The sequence below is a fragment of the Aplidium turbinatum genome, chromosome 2, assembly GCF_918807975.1.
Source record: "Aplidium turbinatum chromosome 2, kaAplTurb1.1, whole genome shotgun sequence".
Classification (NCBI taxonomy): Eukaryota; Metazoa; Chordata; class Ascidiacea; order Aplousobranchia; family Polyclinidae; genus Aplidium; species Aplidium turbinatum.
Genome location: NC_137473.1, coordinates 381169 through 400233, shown reverse-complemented (window position 1 = coordinate 400233; position 19065 = coordinate 381169). Strand labels below are relative to the sequence as shown.

Below are 19065 nucleotides of genomic sequence, written 5' to 3'. Positions count from 1 at the left end.
TATCGCAATGGGCGCAAATGAAAACACGATTATTATTATAAAGCAGGACAATCAGTTTAAAATATGGTGTCGTCGTCGTGCGTGAGCCTCTGGGGCCGAGGGTCTATCCTTTTACCACCCCAGATTCACGATGTTCCCGGACTACACTGGAAGGCTACTAGAGCAGCCAGTCTTTGGTTTCGTCATCCATGACACGCAGACCTTAGTTCAACTCTCCGTTAGGTGGCTTGAAGATGGAACAGTCATTGATGATGTGGTCTGCGGTCTGTTCCTCGGCACCACATTCACAGAAGGAGGAAGAGGCCATTCCCCATTGGTGCATGGTTGAGCGGAAAAACCCGACGTCCTGTCCTGGTATAGTGTTAGGCCGATTGGGCGTGTGTCGGCGTCGGGGATGAACGAATAGAGTTTGGCGGCGCTTGACTTCCATTCAGAACTCCATTTATGGTCCGCCCAAGCAGCCGCAGAGACGTCTTGTTCTCAAACCTTTAGTTAGGCTAGCCTACGTTACGATTCAATCGTTAGGCTACCGGTACGCATTTTTATGGCCGTTCAGTTTAGTTTGTTTTTAGTTCTGACCATCACAACGAAAAATCAGTTTGAAATATGGCACGGTCGTAAACACCTAAAAATTTTATGAATAAGTTATAGAATTTTAAAGAAAAAAAAACTCACTAGCCTTTTTTTTCTTTCTAAATTTATAAAAAAAATTATTAAGGTGTTCGACCGTGCCATATTTTAAACTGATTTTTCGTTGTGATGGTCAGAACTAAAAACAAACTAAACTGTTTCTGTTTTTGTTTTATTTTTTTGCTATTTGTTTTTTGGGTTTTGTGGCCGTGCTAAGTAGCTACTGATATAGCCTACTAGATAATTTTTCATTCAGGCACGTTTTAAACCTTTCAAGGTTTTGCCACCTTTTCCCGTTCGTTAACGTGCTGGTAGATTTATATCGATTTTTGTAGTTAGTATCTTTTTCGTCCCGGACGCGTTAATGACGAAAAATAAAATGATTGATTGATTGATTGATTGAACGGCCACCAAAAGCGTAGCCTAACGATTGAATCGTAAAGTAACCTAACTAAAGGTTTGAGAACAACACGTCTCTGCGGCTGCTTGGGCGGACCATAAATGGAATTCTGAATGGAAGTCAAGCGCCACCAAACTCTATTCGTTCATCCCCGACGCCGAAACACGCCCAATCGGCCTAACACTACCAAGACAGGACGCCGGTTTTTTCCGCTCAACCATGCACCAATGGGGAATAGCCTCTTCCTTCTTCTGTGAATGTGGTGCCGAGGAACAGACCGCAGACCACATCATCAATGAGTAAATGACTGTTCCATCTTCAAGCCACCTAACGGAGTGGAAGGTCTGTGTGTCATTGTAGCGATCCATTATTTCAACATATAAGTTTTCCTGCCTTTTACTAAGTTTCTGTAATTTTCCATGCAACTGCTCCCAAAGAAAATAGAAAAAAGGGCACACACAATAAAATGGTTTGTTCGTCCTTTGACGAGAGCTCTCTATCAATTCAAATCGGACTAGCTCACATCAAACCAGTTCAGTTAGACCAGTTCAGCTGTCAGAAAAACATTAAATTGATTGTTTAATTAAAATGTAATAACTCGTGATAATGTTTCACTATCCTGTAATTTCATTATTCTGTCCTGTTTGAATTCAAATTGTGTTATAGACCTACAACATTATACGAACACCTTCTGATAACTTAAAATTATAATTCGAATAACAATTGTGTGGAAATTACAGTATTTCATGGAGTCAGATAGCCAAACTAGATAAATTAGATAGATAGAAATGTCATCAGGCAGTCAGACAGCCTTCATCTTAATTCAACTTATAAACAAACCATCTTCATACTTACACTCATACTTAAATATAAACTCTCCTTATACTTAAATATAATAAATATAACCACATCATGGATGACGAAACCAAAGACTGGCTGCTCTCTAGCCTTCCAGTGTAGTCCGGGAACATCGTGAATCTGGGGTGGTAAAAGGATAGACACTCGGCCCCAGAGGCTCACACGACGACGACGTCATATTTTAAACTGATTGTCCTGCTTTATAATAATAATCGTGTTTTTATTTGCGCCCATTGCGATAACATACAGTAGCCTACACTGCGATCACAGATGCGATACAACAGACAACAGGAAGCAGCGAAGTGACATTTAGTCTTCGAGTCAGCTGTTCCCCTTATTTTGGTTTGCCATTAAGTGTCGTTACCGAGACACAGCCGCGTTCTTTCGAACGCCGCGCAGACGTTCTCGGCTATCTGGTATCATGCACGGAGCACGGTATAACGTCCGCGTTTTGTCTCTTCTACCTTTTTCTAGATCTCTGCTATGTTTGTCATATACTGTTTTTTCGTTGTGATGTTCAGAATTAAAAACAAACTAAACGGCCACAAAAATGCGCAGCCTAACGATTGAGTCACTTCAGGTGAGAATTTAGCTTAAAAAAAAGCACACCTCTTGGAAGTAACGAACTCATATCCTTGTGAGCAAGAATCAGACGCAGACCGCATGCGCCACTGAATCACTTGGTATTTACAGTTGAATTTAGTTATATATCCAGCTTTTTTCAGCAACAGCGCGCATGCGCACTAAAAGCGACGTAAAGACTAGAAAAAAGGCATGGAACGGCTGTATTTACGGCGCCGTAAACGCAGCCACTTCCTTAAAATAAACTTTGATTTCTTTGTCGTTAAATCTTCGAAGCAACTTCAGAAATTGATCATGAAAATTTTCCACTCAGCCATTTCTTGCTGCAGCTCAATCGAAGCTGATGCTTTCTTCAAACTCAGAAGACACGGACAGAAACAAACTTTAAAACATTTGTCTGATGAAACCAAGCAGAGTGATGACAGAATTGAAAGCTGAAACCAACTATTTCTTGCTGCAACTGAATCAAAACTGATCCTTTCTCTTCAACGACTGAAAACAAAATGGCTGTCGCCTGCAGATTTGGGCGGGAGTTTTTGTGCGGTGTTGCCAAACATAATTAAACTAGACAATTAAATTAAAACCCCAAACAGGAAAATAAATTTGTAAAGCTAAACCAGTTGAAAAAAAAACACTCAATAATTTCAACCTTTATAGAAAAGAATTCAAAATTAACTATTAGCTTGTAAGTTTTTACAATACGCACATATTATAAAAAGGTAAGATTAAGCTTAGGAATAGATTGCAACGTTGGCAACTCTGTTAGCAATCAACAAAAATTGTCGTCTGCAGCTTTGCGCGGGATTTCTGCGTAGTGTTGCCCAGAAAAAATAATATTTACTCACACATTTAAGTAGCAACTAGCGTCAGAAAATTTATTGTTTCGATGCTTTATTGAGTTTTGTTTAAATTAAACCTTTTTTAAAACTTCAAGTCATAATGATTGAATATTACGTTTCTAACAAAAAAATTTAACGTTCTCCCAGTTCAGTAAGCCGTACCATAATCCTTGCCTCACCTACCTAGGAATGAAGCTCGACCAACAATTAACCTACAAACACCATGCTCAAGCCCTCCATGCTAACCTATCAGCACGCAATAATTTGCTGAGATGCCTACCGGAATATCCTGGGGTGCTGGTACATCCACATTCCGTACAAGTGCTCTTGCACTTGTTTACAGTACCTACGAATATGCTTTCCTGCTTGGTGCCGCAGCGTACACATTTGCAAAATTGACACTGCCCTTAAAACCACCATGAGAATAATCACTGGTTGCCTGCTTCCAACTCCCACTGACTTTCTACCGGTACTATCAGGCATCGCTTCATGTAGACTTCATAGGGAAAATCACGTACGCAGTCTGGTCCTACAAGGACCACCTCTTCAACCAGATTGTCCTAAACTCGCACTCCCAAAGGCTCCAGCGCCTGAAATTTCGACGCCCTTTTTCTCGACATGCTTCAGCTATCTGTAAATCTAACTTCCAAATTTCCGAGGTCTGCAACAGTGAATGGAGAGAAGTTGCGAGACCAACCCATGTCACAGTGCACAAGCTGAATCGAGATGAAAATTTTAATTGGAAAATACTATTATAGGCATCTTTACAAGTTAGTTACCATTATTTTATCTATTCCAGTAAGTAAGACAATTTGCGAATGAGTTGCTCTTTCTTGTATCGGACTTATAAAAGATGGCATTCTTGCGTTGTTTTAAAATCGACAGCTTATAGGCTAAGTTTCGCTCTTTAGATCCGAAACTAAAAAATTGTCTTATAAAAAAAGTCTAGACTTGAGGACACATCAAGTTTAGTAAAATGAAAAAACATATTTGTTTGTGCTTACTTTGATGGAAAAATTTTCAAAATCGATCTAGAATTTTCAAAGAAAGTACAATTTGGGTTTGGAAAAGAAACAGAAGACAAGAAGCAGGTGTAGGCAATTTAAGGCGATGTGAAATTTGAATGGACAATATCAAATTATCACACAGGGTGACTAGCCTACTGTTGTGCAAAGTGTTTTTGTGAAGTTTTATGCAATAAAATCCAGTATCCGTAAACATGTAAACATTTTAAGGTTAGTATTTTCTAACTCTTGCAAGGTGATTCCTCAAGAAATACTATCACAACGCATCAATCCACGTGATCCAGATAGCTCGCCCTGAATGGCTCGTTAGGGAAAACGCGTTGTGTGCCGCACACACGCGCGCGAGCGATTGCTGTCCAGGGTTGCCAGATTGGCCTTTTTACGGCCAAATTTCAGAAATTTGGCCTTTTTGAAAAGTGTTTGGCTGGACAATTTTTGTTTGGCCGCTTGGCCTTTTTTTGGTCTTTTTTAGTTTCCCGATTGGCATTTGTTTGGCCTTTTTTTCTTTTGGTTTTCATAGTTCTTTTGGTTATCCCTAGCAACAGTGAAAAGTTTTGGTGTAGCGTTTTACATCATGCCCATTTCAAAGACCTTGCTAGCTATGCTTTAACATGTCTCTGCATCCCTGTCAGTAATGCAGTAGTAGAGAGGATTTTTTTTATTACTTACTGCAGTGAAAATAAACACGAAACAAAATGCAGACTGAGCTTTTGGAAACGATTTTGCGAATACAAACGGACATAGGCTGCTGAATGGAAAATGTTGCACAAACTTTGATGGCAGTGCCATAATGATAAGGCGTTTCACATCTGATATTGTTTATGGTGAAACTAGCAGTAACGAAATGGCAGAGGCGCTAGCTTTCCTATAATAAGGAGTGTTCATTGTGGAAAGATGTTAAATTTTAGTGTTTTTTAGTTGGACATAAATGCAATTGATTTCTTTGATTTTGCAGTGTTGGGTGTTTAATGTAGCCTACAAGTAATTATATTGGGTATAAATATTGTATATATATACTATTTCATATTGCATTAAGTGATATGCCAATATTAACTCCTTCTCACTAGTCACCTAGGTCTCACTGGTGGACGTTAATGGCTTTTTAGTTTACAGGATGACGCTTAGCCTAATGTTGTATGCATATTTCAGTTGTATTGTAATTGTTTCCATACCTATCTGTTTGTATTTAATGGATTGCATTTTTTCAGGAATTTTACTACGCGATTCTTCTTTAACAGATAACATGTAGAACAATAGAAACTTGGTAAATATTATCTAATTTGTTGTTGAAAGTAAGTGCAAAAACACCACTGATTTCAACAAAGAGAACAAAACCTCAGGTTTGGCCTTTTTTTCTATAATTTGGCCTTTTTTGGGGATGCATTTGGCCTTTTTTGTTATATCAATCTGGCAACCCTGTTGCTGTCTGCTGTTGAGAGCCTGACTCCTGAGCTGTGGTGCCACTCCTAGTGTTTTTCCACTGGATCTAGTATTTTTGGATTGCATCTAGTGTTCTAGTGTATTATTTTGCTATCTAGTGTTTTTTAGTGATTTAGTGCTATGTTGGTGTGAATAAGTTTGGACAGTTTTCAAAGTAGCCCCACCTATTTTTGCTTGGTTGCATCAATGTTTTTGTAGTGATTTTCAAAGAGGACAGCGAGTTTTTTGTCTGGTCACACCCAATGATGAGCAAATTTGATATATTTAGCATAACTACTTTAAAAAATGCACACAAATGACTGTGAAAAGTGTTCAAAGTAGACTAAAGTAGGTAGCGTAGCCTACCTTATGATAGGCTTACATTTCGTCGGTTTACATTTGATGAGTGTGGAGTTCTCAAGACTACACTACCTCAGAGACTGTGAGTAATATTGCGTTTTTGACAATATATTTGCAAAGGCCAAATTTGGGCAAATTTTGTTTGTCCCCCGAAAATGATTTACTCTCCTAGTCCTATGGCTAAAATGGCTATGACTTTGTAGGGTTCTGCCTAACTTACGACCCCAGCGTAGACTTTGGCTGTCTAGTTAATGTCTTTGTCCTTTGTTTAGCTGTCTTTGTTAATAAAAAATAAAAAGGCTATTTAAGCGGATATTGAGAGATTCTAAGTCTCTAATAAAAAAAGGGATAATTTAGGCTTCTGTCTGTCTAGGGGTATGACTTCCTACAAAAAGCAAACCAATCAAATAGAATCAAACATTTTTATTATTTATCAATGTTACAAATTTTACTATTCAGGGAGTTGAAAAATGGCTAACCAATCTAGTTTATTGAGACGGGTGTCGGATGAGTGACATTCTCCCGTCGTGAATTTAACCTTCTCGTTCTAAAGTTCAGTCTGTTCGCTTTGAAAGTCTATTTTCGAATGCTTGTCTTTTTCAATTCCTTGCTTACTTCATAATATACCGGTAGAGCCTTTTCATCAATAATAGCTATCGTAAGAATCAAGGGAAAAGCTATATCATACCGGTTTCATAGTTATGTCGCATTAGAAATACAGATGTTTTGAGCTAGATTCTGTGTGAGTGGCGTTTGTTAACAGGAAGTGTGACTTATGTTCTGTGAGAACGTTAGGTTTTGAATTTGCAGCGTTGAAATGCATATTGCAATACTGATAATTTCGGTTAAATGTTAAAATATAAATTTGTTAGTTAAAAACATGGTATAATACATGTTACAACTTCAGGGCTCTCACTTTCAAGGAAATTCAGTTCTATTTTGAAATTTTAAGGACTTTTAACACTCACTAACGCCATTGGCTGTCATTTTTATACAATATGCATGTAAATGATCATGTATTTATGATACTAGTGTATTTTTTGTGATTCTAGTGTTTTTTTCAGTCAAATCTAGTACTTTTCCATGACAATAGAGTGGCAACATTGCTCCTGAGACTAGAGATTTATAGCTTGATGCTGATCAGTGCTCTCATTTTACGGGAATTTGTCCCTAAATCTGGACTTTTGACCACTTTTAGGGACAAGTTTAGGGAATTTGATGATTTAGGGATTTTTTGGGGATTTTAGCAGTTTTGTCTTGTTCGCTTACAGAATGAATGAAAGTTTATTTGTATGTACAACTTTCAAGTTTTTGGCAAATGTAGCAACAGTACATGTATATACTTCTAGACGTACTGTACTGTACTGACTAACTGTACTGACACAGGTGACCTATTCATCACGTGACCATAGCACAGTGGACCCAAAGGAATTGCGCTTTTTCAAATCAGTTTTTCAAAAACTAGACAGAAGACAGAGTATTCAGTTGATTAAAGTTTTCTTGTGAAAAATAATATAGGGTAGGGTCATGCGGGGTCAAACGGGACACTTTATCAGTTTTTTGAATGCCACATAAAACCTATGATGAAATTTAAAAAAAAAATATTTACCACATAGCATTACACCTTTCAGCAATAAAATAAGACATTTTTCAGAAAAATTAAAAACTTGCAAAAACATAAAAAAATGTGCTAAGCTGGGGTAGTTGTGGCCCATTTGACCCCATCAGCTGTGGGGTCAAACGGGCCACAACTTCTATACGTCTAAATGGTAAGGAAAGAACTTCATTTTTACTATTTTATCACAGACCTGTTGGGTGGCATGCATTTTGTTCAAGTGATGCTCAACAATTTTAGCAATAAAGGCCTTCTACGCCCTTTTCAGATAAAGGTAGAACACATAATTTGCACTGCTCTTTTTGCAACTAAAATTGAACGATGTGAATAAGGAAACATTTTACAAATGTTCACCTTTAAACGGGCAGTCATAAACAGAGTAGAAGAAGCCAAGTCAAACAGCAGGGTCTATAGTTGACAATTGAAATAGGATACTATACAATAGGGTGATTCATGAATTGGGGAAAAATTAAAAGTTTGAAATTCAAATTGGGCACCCTCTCACATCGTGTCAATACCTGAAAAAATAATCCTGTCAAGTTTTTAAGGCAACTGAAAACAGTTTTAAGGTTGCTACCTACTTTGAAAGCTTCACGGAATACACTAATAGCAACACGGGATTACATGATAGGTATATAATGACAAAATTACTCAAAATTAAGTAGTTCAGTGTTGACAGATATCTAGAATGTTATCAGTTATAGTTATTGCATCAGTGTAGACTTATTCCTATCTGGATACAGCTGTCTGAAGTTTTAGACTGTCATGAGGAGGAACTACTTTTGCTCTTTGTCATTGGTGTGCAGAAAATTGTATTCGCTCATCACGCTCAAATTTGTATTCGCCACACCACATTCAGTTATGTCATTCACAACTCTCATGCCAAGTAGAGTCGATTTTGTAGCAATGTAGCCTGTAGGTGTCATTGGGTTCCTAAAAAGGTGGGTCTTGACTCAAAAAGTCAAAATGCAGTTCAGTAATTTTTTTAAATTGGGTGTTGTTTGCTTTGGTGAAGTCCTGCAGTTCTTTCCTATTGACAGTCATCAAGTCCACAATGGCAAGTTTAGAAGGGTTCTCAAATCTTGGATTTTTCAAAGCCTTTACCACTTTCAGTTTTATGCTTTCTATTTTCTTTTTGCTCAAAGAGAAAAGGCATGTCTAGAGCTAATCATGCAACCAACAGCTATGTCTAATAGTAATAATAGGCCTGTTTACCTAAAATATACCATAGAAATTAAATAGAATTAAAAAAGTTATGCAAGTGAGCTATAACTTGTCAAAAAGCCAATGCGGCCCATTTGACCCCATTTTATTTAAACAGAAAAATTACAAAAAGTAAAAAAGTGAGACTATTAATATTTTCAACATATTAATTCAGCATTATGGGGTGTATGCTGTTCAGTAAATTTTCATTCCAGCTTAATTAGTTTTTGTGGTATACCAAAGTTTTTTTGGTAAATTTTAATATTTTCACATTTTTTGGCCACTTTTTGCATCATCTGAAGTATATTTTCCGAATGTAGATCTATTAACTTCCGATTTTAGAAAAGAATAAGTAGGAAAAAAATGTGATAAGTAGGGTGTACCAAAAAAACCTTACTTTCACTGATCTTGCTGTTGGCTGGCAAAAAGTTGTGTTTGGGGTCAAAACTAATGCTAATATAAAACATTTTAAATTTCATTGTTGTTTGACGCCTATTTTCTTTGCGTTTCCATGGAAACAACCCAAATTTAAAAAAATGGCGTAACTTGAAAACCACTATAGTTAGAAAGCTCTAATAAACACCAAAAGTTTCAGAACACTAATATTCCTATGAGTGTTTAATACATTTTATGGGTCTAGGTAATGTAGTTTTTTAGATATTTCCTAAAATAGCGTTTTTGTAAAAAATCTAGTTAATTTACTCTAAATATTATTTTATACAAATTTTTGCTATGGCTGGCTAAAGTGGCAATGTAACAATCACACAATAGTCTGGCAATGTAAATAAAAAATTAAAGTACTTGACTAAAACCTTAAATTACCAGTATATTATTGGGGGGGGAAGAACAGTCACCTTCACGCGGTCCCCCCTGTAAGTAGCATTATAAATATGCGAAACGAAGACTGTCAAAACCGAACCTCGACCCGGAGCGCTCAGCACAAGACCCCACGAGAACCGCTCTTTTCAGAGCGCGGCAGTCCCACTGTCGACAAGTACCGTCGTCCCACCATCTTACAGCTGAACGCTGAGAGCATCACATCCAGCAAGATTGATGTGATCGAGCAGCTCGCTCATAAGAACCGAGCTCTTGTCATCCTCCTCCAGGAGACCCACTGCACTTCTGCAGACAAGCTAGTAATTCCACACTATTCACTAGCTGGGTCAACCCAAAGCAGGAAACATGGCCTCGCCACGTTCGTCCATGAGAGCTTGAACTGGACGCTTGCAAACTCCTCCGTCAATGAAGAAATAGAATGGGTTTGTGTGAACATTGAAAATTACAACATCATCAATGTATACAAGCCACCATCCTCACGCCTGAACCCATCATCTATACCCGCATTCCCCTCACCCAGTATCTATGCTGGTGACTTTAACTGCCAGCACACCGACTGGGGTTACAAGTACATCAACAGCGACGGAGAATGCCTGGCTACTTGGGCTGCGAACAACAACCTCGCCCTCCTTTACAACCCAAAAGATCCAGCCAGCTTCTGGTCCGGACGCTGGGGAACGGGCACCAACCCTGACCTGGCCTTTGCAAGCATGGACACAGACAGCTCTCTTCCTGACAGACGTGTACTAGAGAAGTTCCCACGTTCCCAACACCGACCTTCGCTCATCACTGCCCCTAAGCTTGTCTCTCCCATCCCAAGTGCCCCAGTGAAGCGATGGAACTTTAGAAAGGCCAACTGGAATCGCTACAGCCTCATAACCAATCAAAATGTGGCGGAACTACCATCACCTTCTACCGCCAACGTGGATGAGGCCTACCAAGACTTCTGCCGTGCTATCAAATCCGCAGCTAAACAAGCTATCCCTCGCGGCCGCCGAAAGAACTACACGCCGTGCTGGGATTCAGAGTGCGAAAATTTATACCACTCCTACGTTCGTGCCTCACCAGGTGCTGCCTCTACCTCAGCCGCAACAAAACTGCTCGATCGGCTAGACTCACGGAGGCTAGAGCGATGGAAAAACACCGTCAACACTATCGACTTTACACACTCTAGCCGGATAGCATGGAGTACTGTCAACAACCTTACGGGTCGTTCAGCACGCCCTTCCCGCCAATGCCCCGTTACTGCCAATAACATCGCATCAGAACTGGTGAAAAATGGGACCTACAAAATAGGCGATCGCAAGTTCTCCAAACTTGTAAAGAGGGAAACGTCTGATCTCTGGAAAATCCCAACACCAGACGAGGAAAGCATCTCTGATGAGTTTACGTCAGATGAGTTCACCGCTGCCTTACAATCTACTAAGACCCGTAAGGCCCCTGGTCCCGATAACATCTGCCCCGAACTTGTACTCCATGCTGGCACCGCCATGAAGTCTTGGCTGCGAAAATTCCTGTCTTCCTGCTTATGCCAACTCAAGATCCCCAAAATTTGGAGACGAGCCAAAGTAGTCGCGATCCCTAAGCCTCATAAGCCACAAGAGGATCCGAAGAGCTATCGACCTATATCTCTTCTCTGCATCCCTTTTAAAATCTTCGAACGTCGTTTATCTACACTCGAGTCGAACCAATTATAGACCCACTCTTGCCCCGGGAGCAAGCTGGTTTTCGACGTGGAAGATCTACTGTGGACCAAGTCACTCTCTTGACTCAAGACATCGAAGACTGCTTTGAGGCAAGGAAGAAGGCTGGTGCTGTGTTTCTTGACCTCACAGCTGCATACGACACCGTATGGCATCAAGGCCTCACCTGCAAACTGCTCCGCCTGCTCCCGGACAGGCACATGGTCCGCATGATCATGGAGCTCGTTTACAACAGAAGCTTTACTCTCACCACTGGAAGTGGTAAACCAAGCAGGTTACGACGCCTTAAGAATGGCGTTCCTCAGGGATCTGTCCTGGCCCCCCTTCTGTTGAACATCTACACCCACGACTTACCAATCACGGTATCCGCAAAGTACGCCTATGCCGATGATCTGGCCATTCTACACTTGTCGAATCAATGGCAAACATTAGAAGGGACTCTAAACCAGGACATGTCGACACTTTCGGCATACCTCCAGAGATGGAGACTGAAGCTCAGCGAAACCAAAACAGTGACGACAGCCTTCCACTTAAACAACCGGGAAGCAAAGCGCGAGCTCAAGATCAGCACCAATGGAAAAACCCTGCCCTTCTGCCCAAACCCTAAATATCTAGGGGTAGTCCTGGACAGGTCGCTCACTTACCGTCAACATTTGGAGTCACTACGCAAAAAGATCTCAACACGCACAGCTTTGCTAAGGCGTCTGGCCGGCTCTGGCTGGGGAGCCGGAGTTGATACCCTGCGCATTGCCACCATCGCGCTAGTTCACGCTCCAGCAGAATACTGTGCACCTGTCTGGAGCCGCAGTGCCCACTGCCATCAAATCGACACTGCCATAAACAACGCCTTGCGTATCGTGACAGGATGCCTGCGACCTACACCATCGGAAAATCTCCCTGTCCTTGCAGGCATCCAACCAGCTGAGCTTCGTCGCGAAGAAGCCATCCTGTCTCTCTCTCGTCGCGCTACGAACCCCAACCACTTGCTCTACTCAAGTCTCTACGAGTCTGTGAACGAGAAACCTCTGCGACTGAAATCGAGAGACCCATTTGTACGTGCCGCACAACTCCTGATGAAAAGTGCTGAAGACCAATCCATCAGTGCGGCTACGTGGGCGGACCACCAATGGAGCTCGGAGTGGAAGAAGAACTCCTCAAGACTCCAAAGTTTCATCTCCGATACCAGCCACCATCCAACCGGAAAGCATTTGCCAAAGAAGGCCTGGGTGCGGCTCAACCGCCTGCGTACTGGCGTCGGACTATTTCGCTTCAACATGCACAAATGGGGGATGGCTCCATCCGCGATCTGTGAGTGTGGCATGGAGGAACAAACCGTAGACCACACCATCTGTAACTGCGCCATCTACCATGCGCCAAATGGTGTGCGTGGTCTGCGTGAATTGGACGACGAATCAATTCAATGGCTGCTCGACACCTGCCCAAACATCTAGACCGCGTCGCCGCCACTGCCCAAGGGTGGTAAAAGGCAGAGCCCCTCGACCCTTGAAGTGGCGAAGAACAAGGTTCAAACGAAGAAGAAGAAGACCAGTATATTTATAGTATATATATATAACACTGGTCTACACAAAATTTCAGGTTTGGGTTTTGACAACCTATTTTAGCTAATTTTGGGGCGCTGAATCCGAAAATGAACTCAGATTTTCTCTATCACATCACGTTTTTGAGATATGAAATATCCCTAATTTTTGAAAAAAATCAATTTTTGCCCCCCCTCTGTTGTCAAAACAAGGAATTCTGATGCAATAAACACTGTTTTACCTGCAATAATCTAGCTTTAATGAACAAACAAGCATTCTATATTATATTCACACAAATTTGCGTTGTCTTTATTTAAAATTTCATGCCTTGGAATAAAAAATAGGCATGCAAAAGAGCAACCATAGTAACATCAAACGCTACATTATGCTGACGAACATGTCGATAGGACAGTGACAAGGTATTTTCTGAATTATAGCCTACAGTTCACACAATATGCACATAGACATTCCAATGGAGTGCAGAAATTCTGAAGACACACACAGAAATAGCAAAGTGCCAAAATAAAGATTGACTCAAAGGGACTTGGGCAGGGCGAGTTCAGAAACAGTCAAAAAAAGAGCTTTCATAAATATGAACTCTTCACTTATAAGCTTAAAAAGGCTCTTTTGAGGGACTTTCTTTTATGAGCAGCATCTGGAATTTCTCTTTTAAAACTACAACAATAGTCGGCCATCATGACAATCCCACCGACCTTGATAACGTTCCTGCATAATTTTAATATCCTGGTGGAAACGTTCACCCTGTTCTTCACTAACTTTCTCAAGGTTTTCTGGAAACTCATCCGCATGGCTTTTCAAATAGTGAACTTTGATGCTCATCCTGCATCTCAAATCTTCAAAACTAAGCAGTAGCTCCCTTAAAAGATCTTTATAATTTTCTGCTTTTCTGTTTCCCAAAAAATTTCTCACAACAGCACCGAAAGCATTCCAAGCTCTAGCCTCGAATGGCAACATTGATTTTACAAAATTTTCATCCTTTAACAATTGCCTGATTTGTGGTCCATTGAAAATCCCAGCTCTTTTTTTCTCTTCACTGAGACCAGGAAAAGCATAACATATATACTTAAAACACTCTCCTTCATGATCCAAAGCTTTTACATATTGTTTCATGAGACCAAATTTGATGTGAAGAGGAGGCAAGAGGATCTTTTTGATATCAACTAACTGATCACGTATGATATTTTTGTTTCCAGGTGTCAAGGTGAGCCTTGGAGGCCACTCTTCTTTGTTCCAGTGCTGATCCTTGGCCCTGCTGTCCCAGTAGCATAGGAAATATGGGTATTTGGTGTAGCCACTTTGTTGCCCCAGCAAAAAGTTCACCATTTTTAAATCTACACAGATGAGCCAACCATGCTCATGGTACTTTAACTTTTCAAGAAAGGTTTTGATGTCCTGATACTCTTCTTTCATTGTCACCGAATGTCCTATCGGAATAGAACCGTACACGTTACCATTGTGAAGTAGAACACACTTCAAACTTCGTTTGGAGCTATCAATGAAAAGTCTCCATTCGTCTGCATCATACTGTGATAATCCCATTTCTAGAAGAAGCCCTTCTATATTGTTGCAATAAACGAAATTGGGCCCCTTGTTTAAAAAGTTGGCTCTTTTTTGGCCCTTTTTGAACGTGCAGTTGGCTCCTTGCCAAATTTACATCTGGTAACCCTGCTGCACAGAGATAGCAGCTGACCCACAGATAACGCCTGAGAAGCCAAGACAGGGAGTTCAAGCCAGCATGGAAAAACTCAACGCTACCGATCTCCACTATGTCCTATTACGATTATTATCATAACAGGAACTTTTTTTATTTTAAAGGAAATCTGAACCAATTTATGAATTTAGTGTAAAAATATCTCTATGTTTGAAAGTTTATAGCTGTCAGAAAATAATTATATTTGACATTTTACTGCACTAAAAAGGGTAAAAATTGGTCAATTTCATTAATAATGGCAACGATAGAAAGAAAACTTGATGTGATAGAGAAAATCTGAGTTCATTTTCGGATTCAGCGCCCCAAAGTTAGCCAAAAGCAGTTGTCAAAACCCAAACCTGAAAAAAAAAGTTGAAATTTGTAGACCAGTGTAATCAGTTAACATGCAGTAAGCAATACTATTTTACTTCCTTTGACAATGCTCAAGACAAAAGGTGTACCAGTGGTCCGGTACCTGTGTAGCCGTAATGCGATAGGCAATGTTTTACGCATCATATCAATGGAAATCAATGTTGCTTGATTTGTAGTTTTTACAAGTACAGTTTCATTCCTTTTTTAGTAACTCTTTCTGATGATGTAGCAACTGCTGTGGCTTGTTTTTCTCTCAATCCTTTGATAATCTTTAAAAAAATTTGTTTTGCTGTAGAATTTTGGGTGAGTTTGTCATAAAATTCAGTAAGAAGACCCAATGCTCGTTCAGATGCATTGACAATTGGGATTGCTTTGATTATATTTTTTACCTTTAAGTATCAGTAGATTTTTGTGCCAAAACTTGGGATTAGCTGTGAAAAAACTTTTATCTAATTTGAGCAAATTGAACTAAGTCCATGAATCTTTTCCTATAAAGTTGTGGAGTTGAGTTTGTTCAGGAGCATCACATCATGCTTGTTGGATGAGTAGAATAATATATTCATTGAAAATATCTTTATTCAAATCACAATTGCTGAAGTTAAATCTGGTATCTGAAGCAACATTGAATGAAATCTCATGTCTGGCAGTTTTTCTAGTATTATATCATATACACTTATAGAGCCCTGGTTTACTGCATCCAATTCTCTTGATTCTCCAATCAATGATTTAAAACTACATTGCCAGTTGAGCAATGATATGAAAGAGATTCAAAAATATTCTGCAACTATACCTCCACTTTTTATTGAAATAACTTTCAGCATATTTGACAAAGTTTTATAAACATTTGTGGTACCTTTCTGAGCACCTAGTTATTTTTGCACTATTCAGCTATCATGCTTCCTTCACTCAAAAACAGAAAATGGGTAGAGAACTTTTAAATTATGATGGAGCATTTAAATCAAGTAAACTTTCAAAAACCAGAATCCAGCAAATGCCAGTTCTTCAACAACAAACTCAACTCCACAACCTTATAGGAATAAGACTCATGGACTTAGTTCAATTTGCTCAAATTAGATAAAAGTTTTTTCACAGCTAATCCCAAGTTTTGGCACAAAAATCTACTGATACTTAAAGGTAAAAAATATAATCAAAGCAATCCCAATTGTCAATGCATCTGAACGAGCATTGGGTCTTCTTACTGAATTTTATGACAAACTCACCCAAAATTCTACAGCAAAACAATTTTTTTTAAAGATTATCAAAGGATTGAGAGAAAAACAAGCCACAGCAGTTGCTACATCATCAGAAAGAGTTACTAAAAAAGGAATGAAACTGTACTTGTAAAAACTACAAATCAAGCAACATTGATTTCCATTGATATGATGCGTAAAACATTGCATATCGCATTACGGCTACACAGGTACCGGACCTCTGGTACACCTTTTGTCTTGAGCATTGTCAAAGGAAGTAAAATAGTATTGCTTACTGCATGTTAACTGATTATATATATATACTATAAATATACTGGTAATTTAAGGTTTTAGTCAAGTACTTTAATTTTTTGTTTACATTGTCAGACTATTGTGTGATTGTTACATTGCCACTTTAGCCAGCAATAGCAAAAATTTGTATAAAATAATATTTAGAGTAAATTAACTAGATTTTTTACAAAAACGCTATTTTAGGAAATATCTACAAAACTACATTACCTAGACCCATAAAATGTATTAAACACTCATAGGAATATTGGTGTTCTGGAACTTTTGGTGTTTATTAGAGCTTTCTAACTATAGTGGTTTTCAAGTTACGCCATTTTTTTAAATTTGGGTTGTTTCCATGGAAACGCAAAGAAAATAGGCGTCAAACAACAATGAAATTTAAAATGTTTTATATTAGCATTAGTTTTGACCCCAAACACAACTCTTTGCCAGCCAACAGCAAGATCGGTGAAAGTAAGGTTTTTTTGGGACACCCTAGTGATAAGTAAACAGAGTAACAGAATGGCCCGTTTGCCCCCGCGTCCCATTTGACCCCGCTTGACCCTATAGTTCAGTTTTAAACTTTGAAGGAAATTGTGTGCTTTGTAGAAAGGTAGGCTACCTTTTTTAATGTTTTGTGTGCGTGACTGTGATGTTAGCACAGCAGTAGCTATGGGAAAGCTTTGTGAGAATGGAACCTATGGTACTGCTCGGTACAAAAGTAGCTTATGTACAACTTTACAAAGCATAAAACATTATCAAGAAGTACCACGTTTTTGATTGTTGACAGTGAATACAAGAAGGCTTGCATTGAGTGACATTGATAACAGCACAGCAGTAAGGCATGCAAGTTTGCAAGAAGTCAAGTTTTGGAAATAGCCTAGGCTACATAATAGTAGTAAGCAGTTGGCTATGGTATTTTGTAATTTCCGCAAAACTAAAGAATGCAGTTTTGAAATCAGTTAGAAAGTGATGTTTCCAATTCAGCTGTCTTATCACAGCAGTTACATGTTAGACTAATTTGGTCATTCAATTTACAAATAAAGACTCCTGATGAATTGTTGCATGGTTGCAGGTTGTGTAGCTTGGTACAAATTTCAAATTATGGGACGTTGCTCTGCTTATGGCTGTAAAAGTGGCTATGATAGGCATAAAACACCAAAAGGTGTGTCAATGCACAGTTTTCCTTTTCAAAATCATGAACTGTTAAAAAAATGGGTCTGTAAACTTTCTCGAAAAGATTTTGTTTCAAGCAAAAGTTCGAAGGTGTGTTCTTTGCATTTTACTGATGATTGCTTTGTGAATTTATCGGAAGATTCTAATGCAAGTCGAATTAAGAAGAAAGGAACTTCAGATCTCAAAAGATAGTGAGCCTCAGATTGTATATTCAGAAAAAAGCTAATGGTCTTTTGTACTTTAAGATGTCCGCATTGAACGTGGACGGCTTAAAGTACACAAGACCCAAAGCTTAGTTCAGTTCAGTTTATTGGTTTTGTTGACGACAGAGAGGAAAAAAACAAAACAAAATTATTCAAAACACAAATAAATTCGAACAAATAAATAAATTCTAGTTAATTATCTTTTAAGATTTATGTTGCTGTGCTACCTCATATCTTATTTTCTCCATATAGGCCTAGTAGGCTGTTAAAAGTAGTGTTAATCATGTTGGGCCTGCCAATGATATGCAGCCCTAGGCTTATTGATTAGGCTATGAAATTGAGACCTTCCATTGAATGTTTTGACTCATAGAGTACCGTACCGCTATGTGTTGTTTATCATGAAACTCTAATCTTAAAAAAGATGCATAGCTTTTGTATTGTCACTTTTACAGAAAACTAAGGAGTGGTGCATTGCTAACATTATTTCCCAACTGTCCAACTTACATGTCCAGTGAGCCACTACCAAAACGATCCAAAACTACTTCTGCCAGTGCCAGACACAAACAAGATATAATACTGAAAATGTAGAGAAAATGAGCAAATTATTTTTAGAAAAAGACCAGGTGAGATCAATTGAAGACATATATCAGTGAATACAGACAGAACAAGCCATGCCATCTTAAATTACTGCGTTGTTAAAAGATGACATTTTATTTCTTTGTATAGTATATATTGTTGACATGACTGCTGAAATTCCATCCTTAAGTCTTCTAAAGTTCGTTGATACACCACAGATTGACACATTCTTCCGCAACGGAGTTATACACTGACAGGTCCCACCTACTGCACCGGGTGGCAAGCCGAGGGCAAACAAGAAGGTGGTCCGCTGTTTGGGACTCGGTGTCACAGATACATGCAACAGGGCCCGTGTCGTAGCCCCTCTCCACCATTGCAGACGTAGTACGTCCAACCCCACCCAGAGTTGGTAAGCTTCTTCAGGATATTATTTCTGTTGTCAACCTTAGCCTTTGTGTTTTCAATGTGCTTTTTGTAGCTGAGAGTACGGTCCAATGTCACTCCAAGGTAGACGGGGTTAGGGTAATGTTCCAGCTCTGC

General features: G+C 39.3%; 3 protein-coding genes across 22 annotated transcripts in view; 1 reads left to right on the top strand and 2 right to left on the bottom strand.

Annotated features, from left to right (window-relative positions):
* LOC145788218 (uncharacterized) overlaps positions 1-19065 on the bottom strand; it is a 624890-nt gene that overhangs the window by 488121 nt on the left and 117704 nt on the right. The window lies entirely within an intron of this gene.
* LOC145788227 (uncharacterized) overlaps positions 1-19065 on the bottom strand; it is a 28530-nt gene that overhangs the window by 1809 nt on the left and 7656 nt on the right. The gene's annotated exons all lie outside the window — the stretch shown is intronic.
* Positions 1-19065, top strand: part of LOC145788220 (uncharacterized) — a 46229-nt gene that overhangs the window by 20330 nt on the left and 6834 nt on the right. The window lies entirely within an intron of this gene.